This window comes from Choloepus didactylus, chromosome 14 (assembly GCF_015220235.1).
Source record: "Choloepus didactylus isolate mChoDid1 chromosome 14, mChoDid1.pri, whole genome shotgun sequence".
NCBI classification, from domain to species: Eukaryota; Metazoa; Chordata; class Mammalia; order Pilosa; family Megalonychidae; genus Choloepus; species Choloepus didactylus.
The window spans coordinates 26,451,561-26,467,898 of NC_051320.1; the positions used below are offsets into that span (position 1 = coordinate 26,451,561).

General features: G+C 37.9%; 1 pseudogene; it reads right to left on the reverse strand.

The window, feature by feature from the left end:
• Positions 1–6,169: 6,169 nt before the first annotated feature.
• On the reverse strand, positions 6,170–7,791 carry LOC119509150 (annotated as a pseudogene).
• Between the last annotated feature and the right edge of the window lie 8,547 nt (positions 7,792–16,338).

A 16,338-nucleotide genomic window follows, 5' to 3' on the forward strand; every position in this document is an offset into this window, starting at 1 on the left:
ACAATTGTTTACTCATCTGCAAAATGGGTAAAACAATAAGCCACTCACAACAATCTTTATGAGGTTGTTATTATCATCGCCATTTTGAAAAAGAGAAAATTGAGGCTCAAAAATATTTAGTAACTTGTCTAATGCCACACCATCAATACAAAAGTTTGAGTGCGGGTCTGTTTGGGATCAAGAACACTGCTTTGATCTGCAGAGGCTCCACCTACATGGTGTTTCCTCGATTTGATTCTAATCACACATTTGAAAATTTTTGGCACAGGGGTACATCTTAAGGTCAATGTGTACACTTAATGTGATATATTCAGCATTTAAAAAATAAATATGTTCTGCCTAAATTTCAAGTAGAAAGCAAATGAAACAGCCAGCTGATAAGATTTAGAAGTGTGTACTGTATTTGCTAATTAGGAGTTCACTAATGATCTTAGCAAGAGCATTTTCAGTGCTGTGCTGGAGACCAAAGCCAGAGTGGAAAGACTGCAATTGAAATAAATGCTTCAGGGAAGAATGGAGTGCAGTGAGGAGAGACAGCCTAGTTGGGGAGTCAGAGAAGGCTTCCTGGAGGAAAAAACATTTAAGAAAGGAAAGGAAATTCACAAGTTTGATGAATTCCCAGGCAGGCACTGTTAGATGCTTTTATATTACATAACATCATAGCATAACGTGGGCTGCTCAGAGCTTGACTAAACCCTTCCTTGTTCTCCAAGGTCCCTCAAGGCTGTGCGATCTGTGTCCTCCCTCTCCCATCCTCCTGCTCTCTCCTCACCCACCCTGCTCCACCCAGCCCTGTCCCCAGCTGTTCCTCCACCAAACACACTTTTCCTTTTAGGCCTTATATGCAGCTGGTTTCTCAGCCCGGGAGCCTTCCACTCCACCCCCAGAGAGGCCTGCCCTGACCATACTTGGTAAAATGACTTCCTGTCTGCACTCCCCACCTCCCTGACCCTACTCCACCTTCTCTTTTCTCCACAGCACTTATCAGTTTCTAACACACTAATCATCACATATATTTGCTGCTGTGTCTCCCCCCTCCCTACCACTAGAATTTAAGCTCCACAAGAGCAGGGATTTTGATTTTATTCTAGCATACCTAGAACACAGGTTCTCAAAAAAATATTTGGTGAATGAATGAATGAATGAACGAACTAACAAATAGGGACAAAGGTATTAGTTATGTGTTTAATACTTTTTATTCACTCAGACTTAGATTCACATCTGGGCTGTGTCACTTACTAGCCTAGTGACCTTCTCTGAGCCTCAGTTTCCTCATCTGCTGATAAAAATAACAGACATCCTTACCTCATAGGACTGTTGTTTGGATTAAATAAGATAATTAATGGAAAGTGCTTAGCAGCATGCCTTTGGGTGTGTCATACGTGCTCAGTAAATGTTAGACTCTGTTACTACTATCATTATATATCATTATGATTATTATTATCATTTCATTTAATTTCACACCAATCCCAATACGCAAATATCTGTCTCTACTTCAAAGACTGGGAAAGTGAACGAAAAGAGGTTAAGTGACTTCCTGGCCACCAGAGAGAGACAATTCCCCAGCTGGCCTATTGGTCACCTCCTTTGTGTGGCCTCAGCTCCTCTGGGCCCTGCCTGTTCCTGGGCTCACCTGAGGCCACCTGGACTCACTGGCTCCTCCCACAACTCCCAGACTCACCTGAAGCACCTGAAGCACTGGCTGCAGGGCTTTCCTGGTGGCTGCCCAAAGGGTAGGGGATGCAGCTCAGAAGTATGGGTCTTAGCTCCCTCTCCATGTCCCCACTCTGAGGGATTTTCCTAAGACATGCTGTTTCGGGACAGTCTCTCTGGGGCTGGGCTGGTTAACTGGGCCTGAATATCTTTGAAAAGCAAGAATTCAGACACACACCGCCTTATGTTTTCTCCCATCCTTTCCTGCTTGTTTTTCCTCACTCTTGTTACCCTGGGATTCCACCTATACCTCCCCTCAAAAAAGCACAAAGCTGAAACTTTGCCTCAGGCTCTATTTTCTAGGGAACCTACAGTAAGATATTGAGCTCACCTCCTCCATCTGTCTGATTCTAAAGCCTATACTGTTTCCTTCATCATTTGACAAGTATTTATTGACCACCTACTGTAGATCTGTGCCACCACTCACTGCATCTCAGGGTAAGGGCAGGATTGGAGGCAGGAAGTATGATGGGACAGGAAGGAGCTGCAGTTCTGTTCTCTGCTTCATGAGACGAGAGTGGAACTGGAATACAGAGCCTGTGAGAAGTGATAAAGGTTTGTAATGGCCACTGTGGGGCACAGGAGAGAGGGCAACGGACCTCAAGTTTTGATTGGAACTCTGATTTCTAGCTTTGGGGCTATCTTTATTCCCAAATGCCTTGTTTCTGGTTCTCTGGTCCAATATAATCTACCACCATAGACTGAGCATTCTAAAACACAGCTTTCCTTTTGTTTTCTCAAAGCCTCCAATATGTCTCTCTTTGTCTTCAGGATAAAAATCCAAATCCCTCAGTTTCGCGTTTGAGGCTTTCTGACTGAGGAGCCTATTTATCTGACATTAGTCTACTAGAGAGGCCGTTTGCTTTCTCTGCCATATGCACAAATTCAACCTTTAAAAGTGCAGCTTGCTGAAGACAATCTGCCTCCTTAAGACCTTCCAGAACCTTCCCTCCACAGTCAGAGACGCTGCCTCCTGGAATGATGCACTTGTTTGCTGAGGCCATCATTTTGACAATTGCTCATATCCTACTTTGAGTTAAACTGTAGCCATATTCTGTGCCTGTGTGTGTAAATTTTACCCTTAGGTAAATTATAAATTCCTGGAGGGCAAGGGCAGTAATTCCTATTCCTTTGTTTTCCTCTTAAGCTCCTATGAAGGTCCTCTGCATGTAAGCATGTTTAATAAATGTACAAATATGCATTGACACAATTATCCACAAATTTCAAGTCTCTCTTACTTTCCACAAATGGACCAGCTTCTCCAAAATTATTCTGATGACTAAATGCTATCTGAAAAATGGTTGAAGATGTAAGGTTGGGGGAAACTAGAAAAATCTCAGGAGAAGCACAACAGTGTTCTTCAAATTCTGTGAAAAATGGATTTGCCTTGGAAGTTCCACTTATTCTGTTTGTCAAGTGTAGAGCTGGGGCACCCATGGGTGGGAAGCCACCAGAGGTACATTTCAACTCAGTATGAAGAATTTTCCAAAAGTTCAAGTGTCATAAAGATAGAGCAGCCTGCCTGGGGAGGCAGTTGTTCAAGCTTCATCCGAGGAAACTTTTGGCAGGGATATTTGTATTAGGTTTTGATTTTTCTGCAGAGGAGGGACTGAGAGGAGGCAGTCTCTTGGGAGGACATATACTAAGGGACAAGTTTTAAAGCTAAAATGAAATGTGAAAAGAATATACAAATATGGGGGGAGGAGAGGATGGGGGTGTACAAAACAATGCTCGCTAAACGGAACACTTTTCAGGAGGGATTTTATTCAAATTTAAATGATTTATGTAGATAAATCATAATGAAACCTTCAACTGGAATATCTATCATGGAGCACCATTTGCATTCAAGTGCTGGAGTGCAACAAACCTACAAACTGTTAGACAGTGGACTGCTGATGACATCTGCTGAGGTCAAGAGACCTTCTAAGCCACTGCTGAGTTTGGGAATTAGTTCCCTTCCACTTGGCTCTCTGATGGAGAAGCTAACTCTTCCTTCATTTCTTTATTTGTATTGATTTTTATTCACAAACACTCTCTACCCACCAAGCAAAAACTCCCTCCCACTTTCTCATTTTATTTTACTTCTGAGAGTTTACCATAGGCCAGGGATTGTGACATCTTTTTTGGCTAAAAGAATATTAACAGGAACATTGAGTCCACACATTTTTAAATGAGATGTTAGAAAGGGATCCTAAAAATCATTCCCTTGAACTAGGGCCCCTGGATGCCCTTGGTGACCACACAATTGCTGAGAATCTAGGCTCTGGGACATCACAGGAATAAGAGAAATGCAAATTCAAAGTACTCTGAGATAACAGTTTTCACCCATCAGATTAGCAGAACTCCAAAAGTTGGGTCACACCCTTGGCAGGGCTTGTGGGGGACAGTGATTCTCTATCAGGGGGTAGGGGAGTTGAGGTAGAAACCTGCACAGCCCTTTTGGACTACAGTTGTGCAGTTGTGCAATATCTATCGATATTGCACATGCAAATAGCATTTAAACACATCTGGCAATGTAGCCATCAGATATACCAGCACACATGCCAAAGGAGGGTGGCCAAGAGTATTTGGCTATTGATAACAAAGAAACAGTGGTCCACCAATATGAGACAGGCTAAATAAACTACATTATAGCCACCTAAGGGACTATAATTGCTCCAAAAAAGAACCAGATACCTCTCCATGTTCTGATTTGAAAAGGTTTTGAAGATATTTTGATAAATGAAAAAAAAAGTTCATATAGAAAACAATGTGGAGGTAATAAGACAAACATCTGTATGTGCTTGCACATGCACAAAGAAATTCTGGAAGGATGCCTAAGAAACTAAAAACTGAGTTGCTTATGAGTGTGACTGGGAAGGGATACTTGGCAGAGGGAAGAAAAAGACATTTCGCTGTTTACTTTTTTTTTTTTTTTTTTAAATGATCTCTGAATTTTTAATTATTTAAAAAGCATGTTCATAGCACACTCCAAGAATGCCACATAGCAAGGGCTTGCTGCTTTGTCAAACAGAGTATGTTAGAAAACCAAACAAAATTTTAAATAGTTAATGGTTAAAAAATTAGATAGTTCTTTGAAATTTCTGTAAAGCCAATAATCACTAATCATCTAATCTTTGTTTCAGAGTAGTAAACATTTCAGAAATGTAATGAATATCTATTCCAAATCACAATTCTCTGAAATGAAGTTAAAAGCTTACAACAGAAACAAAAATAATTATTTTTCTAGAAAGAGCATATTTTGCATTTTAAAATAATGTTACAGGAGAAGCTTTCAAATTTAAATGAAGTTTAGGATTTACTTCCTTTAAGCAGGCAGTTTTGGTTTTAGTGGTTCCAATCTGATTTCGGTAATAGGAAGAGGCATGACATTGTAGTTAGTGAGCTTCGGTCCTAACAAACACAGTGGGGAAAGTGCAGTGCTTGCTTTTTTCTTAGAAGTGGAGTCTAGCCAGTACTAAAAATTATTAAAAATGAGGTCAGACAGTTCAAGTTAGTTGGTTAACATGGTAGTCAAGTTGCTTTATATACTTTTCCTCATTTGCTTATTTAATATTTTTTATTAGCTTCCCATATTTCTCTCAGAAATCAATAAATACATAGTATGAGTGAAAAGTAATTTGAACTTTGTTTCTTTGATTTCATTAAGATTCATGAAACATGGTTAAGTCTTAAATTCTGTCCCTCCGGAAAAGTTACATTTTCATTATAAATGTAGAGCAACTATATCATGAGTTACATCCTAACCGTTTTACATAAATGTAGAAAAGCTGAAAGTTAAATTTTTTAAAAATTTGGATAGTTAAGAAGTTCTTACATCTCTTTCAGAAACCCGTGATGCCTTTCCTTGGATTTAAGTCTGAAAAAAGCAGAATTCAGTTCATTTTCATGATATACTCATACAACACTGCTTAGTTGTATTTCTGTCAGCCATTCTGAAATCAAATTTCCATTGATAACACCCACTAAAAGAGAAGAAATTTTAGTCTGGAAAAAGAATTGAGAAGGGCTAACAAAATATCTGAGGAAAGATGCATCACAAAACAGGAAGGTGGAAAAAGCAAATAATTTATAATAAAACCCTCTCTTCCATTCCTCTGTCCCTTCTTCCCATATTTGGAAATGTTACCTAAGTTTTAAAAATTCTCATCGAAATGTTTTCTACCATAAATCATGTAAAATCAGTCTATTTTAGCTAGATAATCTTTAGCTATTAAAGACATATTATTCTGTTTATAAGATGAGAGGTAGTGACATTCTATTCTCTTGATGCTGAGCTAAAAATTCCACACATCTGGCACATGGGTTTCAAGGAAAAAAACCAAACAAACACAGAAGCAACATTGTACACTCCTCATGTTTCCTTTTTTGGTATTTCAAGTCACCCATAACTTCATTTGCCATCGAAGCTGACAGTCTCCACTGTGTTAACATTTAAAGGCAGTGGGAACTGGTGTTATTCATCATATAGTACTGGTGGACCTCCGTCATCTTTCAAAAACGAAGCAGCCTTTCTTCCATTCTTCTGAACATGATCTTCATTCATTTTCTCCAAAGCTTCTATTTCAGCTAAGAAATCAGCTTCATTATCTGCTGAGATGTTTAAGCCTGAAACAGCATTGAAGAGTTCTCTTTCACCAAGGGCTTCCTTCACTCCTCCTTTCTGAAAAAACTGTGAGACATTCCTACAGTCTCGGAATAAGAACTCCAGGCCATGGGGATGCGTTGGTTCTACAGACTGACTGACATCAATCAACCAGACCTTTCCAGCATGCCAGAGCATGTTATACTCACTGAGGTCAGCATGCACAAGCGTACATTCATTATATAACTGCTGCATCATATGAAGAGTTTGATAGTAGGCTTCTTTCATTTCTTCACTACTGAGTTTTACTTCTTTTAACTTAGGGGCTGGAACTTGATCATGGCCAATAAAAGACATAACTAAAATGTGTTTCTTGAGCATTACAACTGTTGGGCAAGGAATTCCAGCTCTCTGCATTCTTGTGAGATTGTGCATTTCTTTTTCTGCCCACATGCGGATGATCTTACGCGGATTTAATTTGCTGAAGCGATCTTTAAACCTGAAATCATCTTTAATATATTTGTCACGATTCTTAAACTCATTAAGAGTTGTCTTAAACACTTTGATGGCACATTCTGTAGGTATAACTTCACTATCTTCCTTTGCATCCTCCATGCTCCCTCCATATGCATGAAAGACAACAGATTCCTTTCCTGTACTAATACAGCCAGTGATTGTCTCCAACATTCCAGAGTTGATCATTTTATACATAAGTAAACGGGTCTTAGGATCAACTGCTTTTTCCGCAGTAGAATGCTTCTTTTTCTCATGGAGGCGGGCACTTCGACGTTCTTCTGAATAGGCATGTTGTTTTAAAGCATTGAAAACATGGTTTGATAGTTTTAAATCCATTCCAATTCCATCTCCTACCTGAAACCCAGGTGCAAAATTTTCCATTCTTGCTGTATTCTTTCTCCCACATACTATTTCATCATGTTTGGTGGTGATGTCTTTTCCTTTTCCAATAAAACCCTTTTTGGGAGTAGGAACTGGTTTTGCTGGGATGTAGGGATCGTCACAAGTATCCTGCCAGTCAACCTCATCTTCAGAGCTATCACTGTCTTCATAAGGATGCACTTTTCGATAATTTTCAAAGGAAATGGAAACTTTGCTATCTCCATTGAATTTTTTTCTTCACGCCTAAGCTGTGCATCATATTCTCTGTCAAATTCCATCTGTAGCATCTGAGCCAGCATTAGGTCGCTGGAGGTGTCAATGTTTTCTCCAGTAATAAATGGTCCTTCAGCAACAGCAACTTCAGGAAAAGCAGCAGCTTCTTCTTCTAACTGCAATTCTTTAGCCAACTGTTCACTCATTACATCAGCCAAGGAACAAGATATTGTATTTTGAGGGGTAGCCCATGGACACTTGCTGGGTCCCCAGGCCGCTGCGGGCCCGGGCTCAGGTGATGCCACTCCGACCAGATCCATGGGGGGAAGAAACCAGCGACAAGAAAAGGGCACAGAGGTGGCAGGGCTGGGAAACAGAGTCCGCCGAGAAGTAGACAGGCGGCGGGTCGGGGGTAACAGGCTGTTAGTGCCGGAGCCGAGGTGACAGATGGCGGCGGAGGCTGCCGCGGCCGGGGTTTACTTTTTAATACGTATTTTATATGAATATTTTATTTTATTTTTTAATCATATGAATGTTTTACCTATTTTAAAAAAATTTTAATAAAAATAAAAAGGCCTCTGCAGTGAATATCTGCACAGGTTCATAGCTCACCCTACACTTTGGCAAATTATTTTTTCTCTCTGTGCATCAGTTTTCTCACCTGTACATGGAAGATAATGATAACACCCACCTTTAGAGAACAGGGCCTGACATATAAAATATTACCTATTGTAAGTAAAATTTTAGTCAGGGTGTTTAAAGATTTAAAAATAAAATGTAAACCTATTTTCAGGAAGTACTTCATATCTATCAATCATACAATTAATAAAAAGGTTGCTACTGTATTTGAATCTGATATCATGCAAAGAACTTAACATATAATATCTCATTCAATCTGCACAAAAAGCCTATGTGATAGGAATTATTATCCCCATTTTATAAATGGGAAACTGAGCTCAGAGAAGTATTTTGTCCAAAATCATACAATTAATTATGGCAGTCTCCAATGTCCACACCCTTAATTACCACATCACCCTGTGTAAATATAGGAGGTGGTTTCCTCAATATATAAAAGCAGGTCAAAAGGTAAATACAACAGTTTAAAAATCTCCAAGCCCTATTACCATACTGGATTATATCAAAACTAATATTCTGCTTAGAAAACAATTATGACCTAGCGTGGCTGGGAAGTGGGATGTCGAATAAAAATTCACACTTGGCTTTAATACAGGATTTGTTGTGTTTAAAAACAGCAAGACAACTGTAAACAGCAGTTTAAAAAAAGTACATGGAAAATAGTAGAAAATTTTTCACTAACTTACAGAGAATGTCATTCAGAAAACTACCCACCTCCCCAAAATTCAGCAAAATTTATTCATACCAGTAAATATAAAACAAAAATGTTTTATACTATTCTTGCTCTGAAATCAGGCATCCAAAATGAAATATAGAAAACTCCAATCCCTACTTTACAATTTTGTGTGTTACAGGAACTCACAAGAACAATATTAATAGCTTTTTCACTTACAAAATGCTTTTAGCAATAAGGTACTGTACTCTTCTACTATTCTGCATGAAGTACAAACTGAAATTAAAAATTTCACAGTAAGAGCTTCTTAGATACTGATTTGGAACTTACTTAGATTTTGTTACTCTTTATGTTCTACATGGGCCTCATCAAATAAACAAAAACAAAACAAAATAAAAAAACAAAACAAAACAAAACAAAAAAAACCCCGTGTCTGACAATATCTGAAAAATTGTAGTTATTTTTCCCTCTGAAGAATATGCAGCCCTTATATTATCCAGTTGCTCAATCTTTCACCTAGTTTGGTCTAGCACAGAAATTAACTTCATTTTACAGCTCATCACACTCAGCTTATGTTCCAACAAATGGATTCCTGTGTCCAGAGACCAGTAAAATCCCTGTTTCCCTTGGGGATTTGGCTACAGCATTTGTTCTAGGACATTAATGGATGTCCTAACCAGTCCATTTTTTCTAAAGCAATGACAACTCAAGGTCATACTCTTAAAATGAGGCATGTTCAATATAATGACCAGAAAAAATTGTACATTTGCAGCAAACAGGCGTTCCTGGTGATGTCAATCATACATATTGCTTTTTTCCAATATGAAATTTAATGCGGATTCTTATTCTAAGAGGCATTTTAAAAATCAACAAATCAATTTCTAGTAAGAAGACTTCTGCATGAGTTAGAGCAACTGTTTCAATCAGTAACCAATGTTTGCTCAGAAGCTCTGCAGGGAAATGCAGCTGGTAATGTAGTGGATGACTGGCAGATGATTGATGAAAAAATGGTCAAGATTACACATTCTCTTAAAATTTACGCACCTCCCCCCCCCAAAAAAAAAGATTTCATCATAATCTCCGATCTCTGATCTCTGATCTCCAACAAACTACAGAACACCAGCTCTCTGTCAGAATTTCTTTTAGGCAAAAGACTTTCAAAATTTTGGAGTTTCTTGTCCAGTGAACTAAAATGTTTGGTAAGACTAAAGAATGAATGTACTTCTGTGTGGAGGTTGTGATTTTACAAAAGGAAAAGAAAAAAGGAATATATCCAGAAGGAAGGCAAAAACAAAAGGGAGAGAAAAATACAATTTGGAATTTGAGGGAATGTGCCAAAAAATGCTACCTGACACAGAACACCAAACCTCAGCTGTGGAATGGAGATGTAGTCGATTAAGGCAACAACTTTTAGTGTGAAACTAAATTAACAGAAATAGATCAATTATCAGCTTTTTTTAAGAAGACAATAAAAATGTCCATCCATCTGACTGAATTGGAAGGATATAGATGATTTTACCCTATTTACAGCTTGAACTATAAATAGGAATAGGATTTATACACTCTTTACCCTATTTTACAAACTTCTAATCAAACTTCATTTTTATTGTCTAGATTTCACTAGTTGTCCATGTTGTATAAGACCATAAAAGTACAACTGCATGTGGCTTTGTCACAGGTCATTTTCACTTGATTCAACTCAAACTAACATGAGGTTCAAAAATAAAAGTGAGCTTATCAAAATGAGCTTTGCTCAGCTCTGTTTAAGCTGTTTCTAGAAGTCTGGGTGTGGGAGCTCCCTGTTCCTCCTGAATGAGGCACTGCCCCTCCCATGCAGCGTAGTTCCTAGTGAGATACAGACAGAGCTATCTGAACAGAAAGGGGAAAAAATTAACAAAAACAATATTAACACAATTTGGGGAGCACTCACAGAAAAGGCAGAAACCATTATTACATTCACTGTTCTTCTGTGAAACCAAAAATTTTTTAAAGGAAGGACTAAAGGAAAAGAGAGAAAAAAAAATTTTTTAAGAGCTACCAGATTAATACTAATAAAAAAGAAGGCAGGTAGTGCAATATTTCTAGACAAATTAAAATTCAAGGGAGAAAGCATTAAAAGGAAAAAAAAGGGATCTTTCATACTCATAAAAGGTATAACATATTGAGAATATTTAAGTCAGGAACCTTTATGTACCTAACAACAAAATTCAAAATATTTAAAGTAAAACCTGATAGCAAGGAGAAATAGCTGTTGCTGAACCCACAACAGAGCAGTGGATTTTAACCTATCATTCAAAAATCAAAAGATCCAATATATACAAAAATAAGAGGATGCTGATGAATGAATAGCACAGTTCAATGAACACTCTTGAATAGTAGATATAAATAGAATTCTTTTATCCAACCCATAAATATTCATTATGATAAAGGAGTATTTGCAAATATTAGCCATTTATTAAGTCAATTAAAAATTCAATGAATTCCCCAAATTAGAAATTATACAGGCCACAGTCATTATCCTAATGTACTAAAATTTGAAAATAACCAAAAGAACCCCCCTTTCAAAAAACTGCTCTTGAAACATTAGCCTGTTGTTCCAAAAAATACTTTGGTTTAAGAAGGAAATTACTAACTAGTGAGAAATGAACAATAATAGAACATGGGGCTCTGGCCTAGGTAATATTCAGAGGGAACATCACAGCCTCAAATGCCTTTATTAGAAAAAAGTGTGCTGAGTCTTCTGTCTGTCTCTTCCCACTCACTCTCCCTTTTCTCCCTGCTGCTCAGTGCCTCAAGAGAATGACCCTTAGGGATTGCCCCCGGGAGCTCCCTGAGCCTCCAGCCCCAGTGGGGTTCGTGCATTGTTGGCACTGGCAAGTGAAGAGGGAGAAAGGTGCAAGAGATTGGGCTGCTGCATGTCTTCCCCCTCCAGGCTGCAGGTGGCTCAGGATTCGCAAATGCTGCCCATAGCTTCCTAACAAGTTCCTTTATTAAACTCTCTTCAGACAACCCAGTTTCCTGCTAGGACACTGCCTGATTCTAGACTGACAACGAGTAGGATTTCAACCTAAGAAATTAGGAAAAGGATCCACAAAATAAATCCTTCCCTCCAAAGTAGGAATAGTAATTAATAAAGATAAAAACAAAATTTATTTATATACTAAGCTTAAGAAGCTGCTAGAGTTGATCAATAAAAAGACCAATGAAAGAGAAAAGAAAGTGTGGTATTAAAAAAAAAGAAAAAAAAGAAAAAGAAAAAAAAGGGTGAGAGAATGAGAGAAAGAGAAAGACATGAATAACATTCAAAAGAGAAAGAAGATGTAACCCAGATACTGAAGAGCTTTTTAAATTATAAGAGAATGGAATAAACAACTATACCAGTACATTTAGGAGCAAAGTAGACTCTAGTCATTTCCTTTTAAATGATTATTCAAAACAAAATAACACATGAACATGAAATAAAAAGTCATGTAAAGTCCCTCAGAAAGTTAAACATAGAATTACCACATGACCCAGCAATTCCACTCCTAGGTACTTATCCAAAAGAATTGAAAACAGGCATTTAGACAGATACCTGTACACCAGTCTCCATAGCCGCATTGTTCACAATAGCCAAAGGTGAAGCAACCCAGGTGTGTATCAACAGGTGAGTGGGTAAACAAAACACGGAATATTATTCAGCCAAGAAAAGGAATGAAGTTCAGATACATGTGATGACATGCTTGGTGAAACTTGAAGACATGCTGAGTGAAATAAGCCAGACACAAAAGAACAAATATTGTATGATTCCACTTTTATGAAATATCTAGAATACACAAATCCATCCATAGAGACAGAAAGCAGAGGAGTGGTTGCCAGGAGCTGGAGGGAATGTGGAGCAATTGCTTAATGGGTATAGTTTCTCTTTGGGGTGATGAAAAAGTTTTGGTAATAGATGGTGGTGAAGGTAGCACAACATTGTGAATGTAATTAATACCACTGAAGTGTACACTTAAAAATGGTTAAAGTGGGAAATTTTATGTTATATCCATGTTACCACAATAAAATGAAATTAAAAATAGAAAGGAATGAAGCACTGATACACACTACAATACGGCTAAGCCTCAAATGCATAGTGCTAAGTGAAAAAAGCAAGACACAGAAGGCTACATATTGTACAATCCATTGATAGGAAACATCCAGAAGAGGCAAATCCATAGAGACAGAAAGCAAATTGATGGGATCTAGGGGCTGGAGGGAGAGGAGAATGGGGAGTGACAGCATAATGGGTGTGGGCTTTCCTATAGAGGTGATGAAAATGTCTTGGAACTAGATAGAGATGGTGGTTACACAACATTGTGAATGTACTAAATGCCACTGAATTGTATAATTTAAAATGGCTAATTTTTTACTATGAGAATTTTACTTCCATTAAAAAAAAAAAAGGAACAAATGTCGTGTAGAGCTAATAATATTATACCAATGTCAATCACCTGGTTTTGACAAGGTACTATGGTTATGCAAGATGTTGGTACACAGGAAAACAGCACTATTTTCACAACTACTTGTTAGGCTCAAAATATTCCAAAATAAAAAGCATGTAAAAACTCGCATTGCTTAATAAAGTTTTATAAGAAAAATAGCAGGTCCTCACCCTAACCTTCCTCATTGTTGATTCCCATTCTCCCTAAAGGAACTATCAACAATTCTAACAGTTCTCCCCAGATTTCTAAATAACATGTATATACTGCCATTTCTTTTCTTTTCAGATTTAACTGTTAACAGTTGTCTTCCTACTATGGGAGATTAGACTCTCTTACCCCTCCCAGGTCCTACATATGTCACCCCCTCCCCCTGGCCTCACAGTATATTCATAGCCTTCTTTCAGTTCAATCAATATTCAGTGTCTGTTATCGTGAATGTAAATATTATTCACAGGTGAGCTAAATAGTGTACTGGCTACAACACACTTTTCTTTTCTTGTACCATTTTTTTTATAAAGATATTTATTTTAACCATATTTAAGTCAATTCCAAAGAAAATGCAATCGATAATTTTGAGGACCTTAAAAAACTAATTCTAAAATTTTGACCAAAGAATTTACAAGAATTATAAGACATTCTTAAAGAATAAGAACTGCAGGAAAAAGTTTCCCTACTAGAAATCAAGTGCTACTTAAAACAATAGTAATTAAAACATCAAAGTATTTGCACAAGGATAAACAAATATAATAAAGAAAAAAATAGAGAACTCAGAGTCATACACAGCTAAGTACTGTTACCTGGTATCTGAAAGATTTGGCACTGAAAATAAGTGGAGCAATACAGTTTTTTTAAAAATTCAGTTTTATTGAGATATATTCACATACCATACAATCATCCATGGTGTACAATCACCTGTTCACAGTACCATCTTATAGTTGTGAATTCATCACCCCAATCTATTTTTGAAGATTTTCCATACACCAGAAAGAATCAGAATCAGAATAAAAAAATAAAAATAAAAAAAACAATCCAAATCACTCCCCCCCCCACCATCCCCACCCTATTTTTTCATTTGGGTTTTGTCCCCATTTTTTCTACTCATCCATCCATTCATACACTGGACAAAGGGAGTGTGATCCACAGGGTTTTCACAATCACACTGTCACCCCTTGTAAGCTACATTGTTACACAATCGTCTTCAAGAGTCAAGTCTATTGGGTTGGAGCTTGGTAGATTCAGGTATTTACTTCTAGCTCTTCCAATATATTAAAACCTAAAAAGTGTTATCTATATAGTGTGTAAGAGTGTCCACCAGAGTGACCTCTCGACTCCATTTGAAATCTCTCAGCCACTGAGGCTTTCTTTCTTTTCATTTCACATTCCCCTTTTGTCTTGTCCCATTTATTTTTATCCCTTGAATTGATTGACAATTGTCTTCAGTTTGGTTGTTCATGTGCTTGCCTGGTCTTCCATGGATTTCTCCCTCCCTCTCTCCATCCATTTGGAGATGTCCTTCCTGGAGGCCTCCATCCTGCTCCAGTTTGAACCCTTTCCTCTCTATCCTGAGACAGCCACCTGCCTGGCTTCTCTTGCTATTATTCTGGGATACCTGCATCTTTCTGTGTTGTATCCTCTGTTTCCTGGAACCTATGACTTCCTTTTTCATGGTTTTTGCTTTCCTTTCAGTGAAATGTCTTCCAGAAGCTTCCCGAGAGAAGATGCCTATGAAGTAAATTTGAGGGGGGTGGGGAGAATGGTACCTGTAATTTCAGGTGGGGTCTCCTGGATGGAAACTTTCAATGTCTTCTCTCCCATTTTCCACTTATTTGTCTTTTCTACTTTCTATGTGTTTTCTCAATTTCATCTTCCACCTTTTCCTTTCCACTGTTTTTGTTTTTTGTTTTTTAAATTTTTTTCCTATCATGTTTTAACTTTTAAGTTGGTTCTTGTCCTCTATGTTCCCATTTTATAGCCCCCTGTTCTTGTTTCATGGATGCAATTTCTTCTGTCTCTGAAATCTGAGGGGTTTTTGTTTGTTTGTTTGTTTTTAAGTTTTCTCCCACTCCACACATTACCTTTGTTTCCTCCACAGTGGTCCTTGTCAGGATCCCTCATGACCATCTTGGGTGTTGGTTCTGTCAGTTGGGCTAAGTCAGTTAACACTTGATCATCTGCTTTTCCATCTTCCAAAAGGTTGTCAAAAATCTCTCATCCATCGTCATTTCCTTTCCCTTGGTCCTTGTGGATTTCTACCTTTTTTTGCCTTTTAGTATCATTTTAGTATCATTTTACAAGGGAGTAAATAGAAACATCTGGGTTCAAACTGCCACATTTGCCTGGACCTTTCAAACCAAACAATTAAAATAAAGGAGGCACCTCTTTCTCAGTTCGCATTTTTATGCTAACATATATAGTACTTACCCTTCTTTTTGTATTTATCACACTGCTTCCAGCAGTTTGAAGATAAAGACAAAAGAAACCCTTAGATTTTACTTACTGCTTGGCTTTTTCCTTTCATGGTTTCCCACATGTCTGAGTCAATCTTTCTAGAAAAAAGTCCTAATGAAGACTTCCCTTTTCTTGAATATTGTCCTTCAACTCCTCCAAAATTTCTTCTTCACAACTTTTATCTTCATGAAGCTTTTCTTATTCCATTGTATTTTGCCCCAGACCTTCTGGCTCACTCTAGCTCACTGTTATGTAATAGAGGCATAGTTCAGTTCATGCTACCTGTACATATGTACACTTTCAATGGCTACCTTTCCTCCCTCACTGCCGATGGACTGTAGACTGTCGGAGAGGTTTTTTCCTTTTTAAATAATCCAGGCAACAATGGGATTTGTGAGCATTTTTGTTTTTGAGTTTTGTGAGGAAAGATCAGAACCAGATTCCCAGATGAAGTGAGGGTTAAGCTGAGACTTCCAGAATGTGGAGTTTAGGTAGGCAAAGTAGTGACCCAGGCAGAGGAAATTATCTATCCATATGTCCTCCTACTCTTGGCACCACTCAGGAGGCTTCCAAGTGACGACGGTGCAGACGCAGCAAGCATGAGAGGCAGCCTATTGCCCGGTAGGACAACTGCTGGTGTTTCACTCCTAACTAACCCTCCTGCCCAAGCAGTAATATAATATAATACTATATATATATATATAATTATG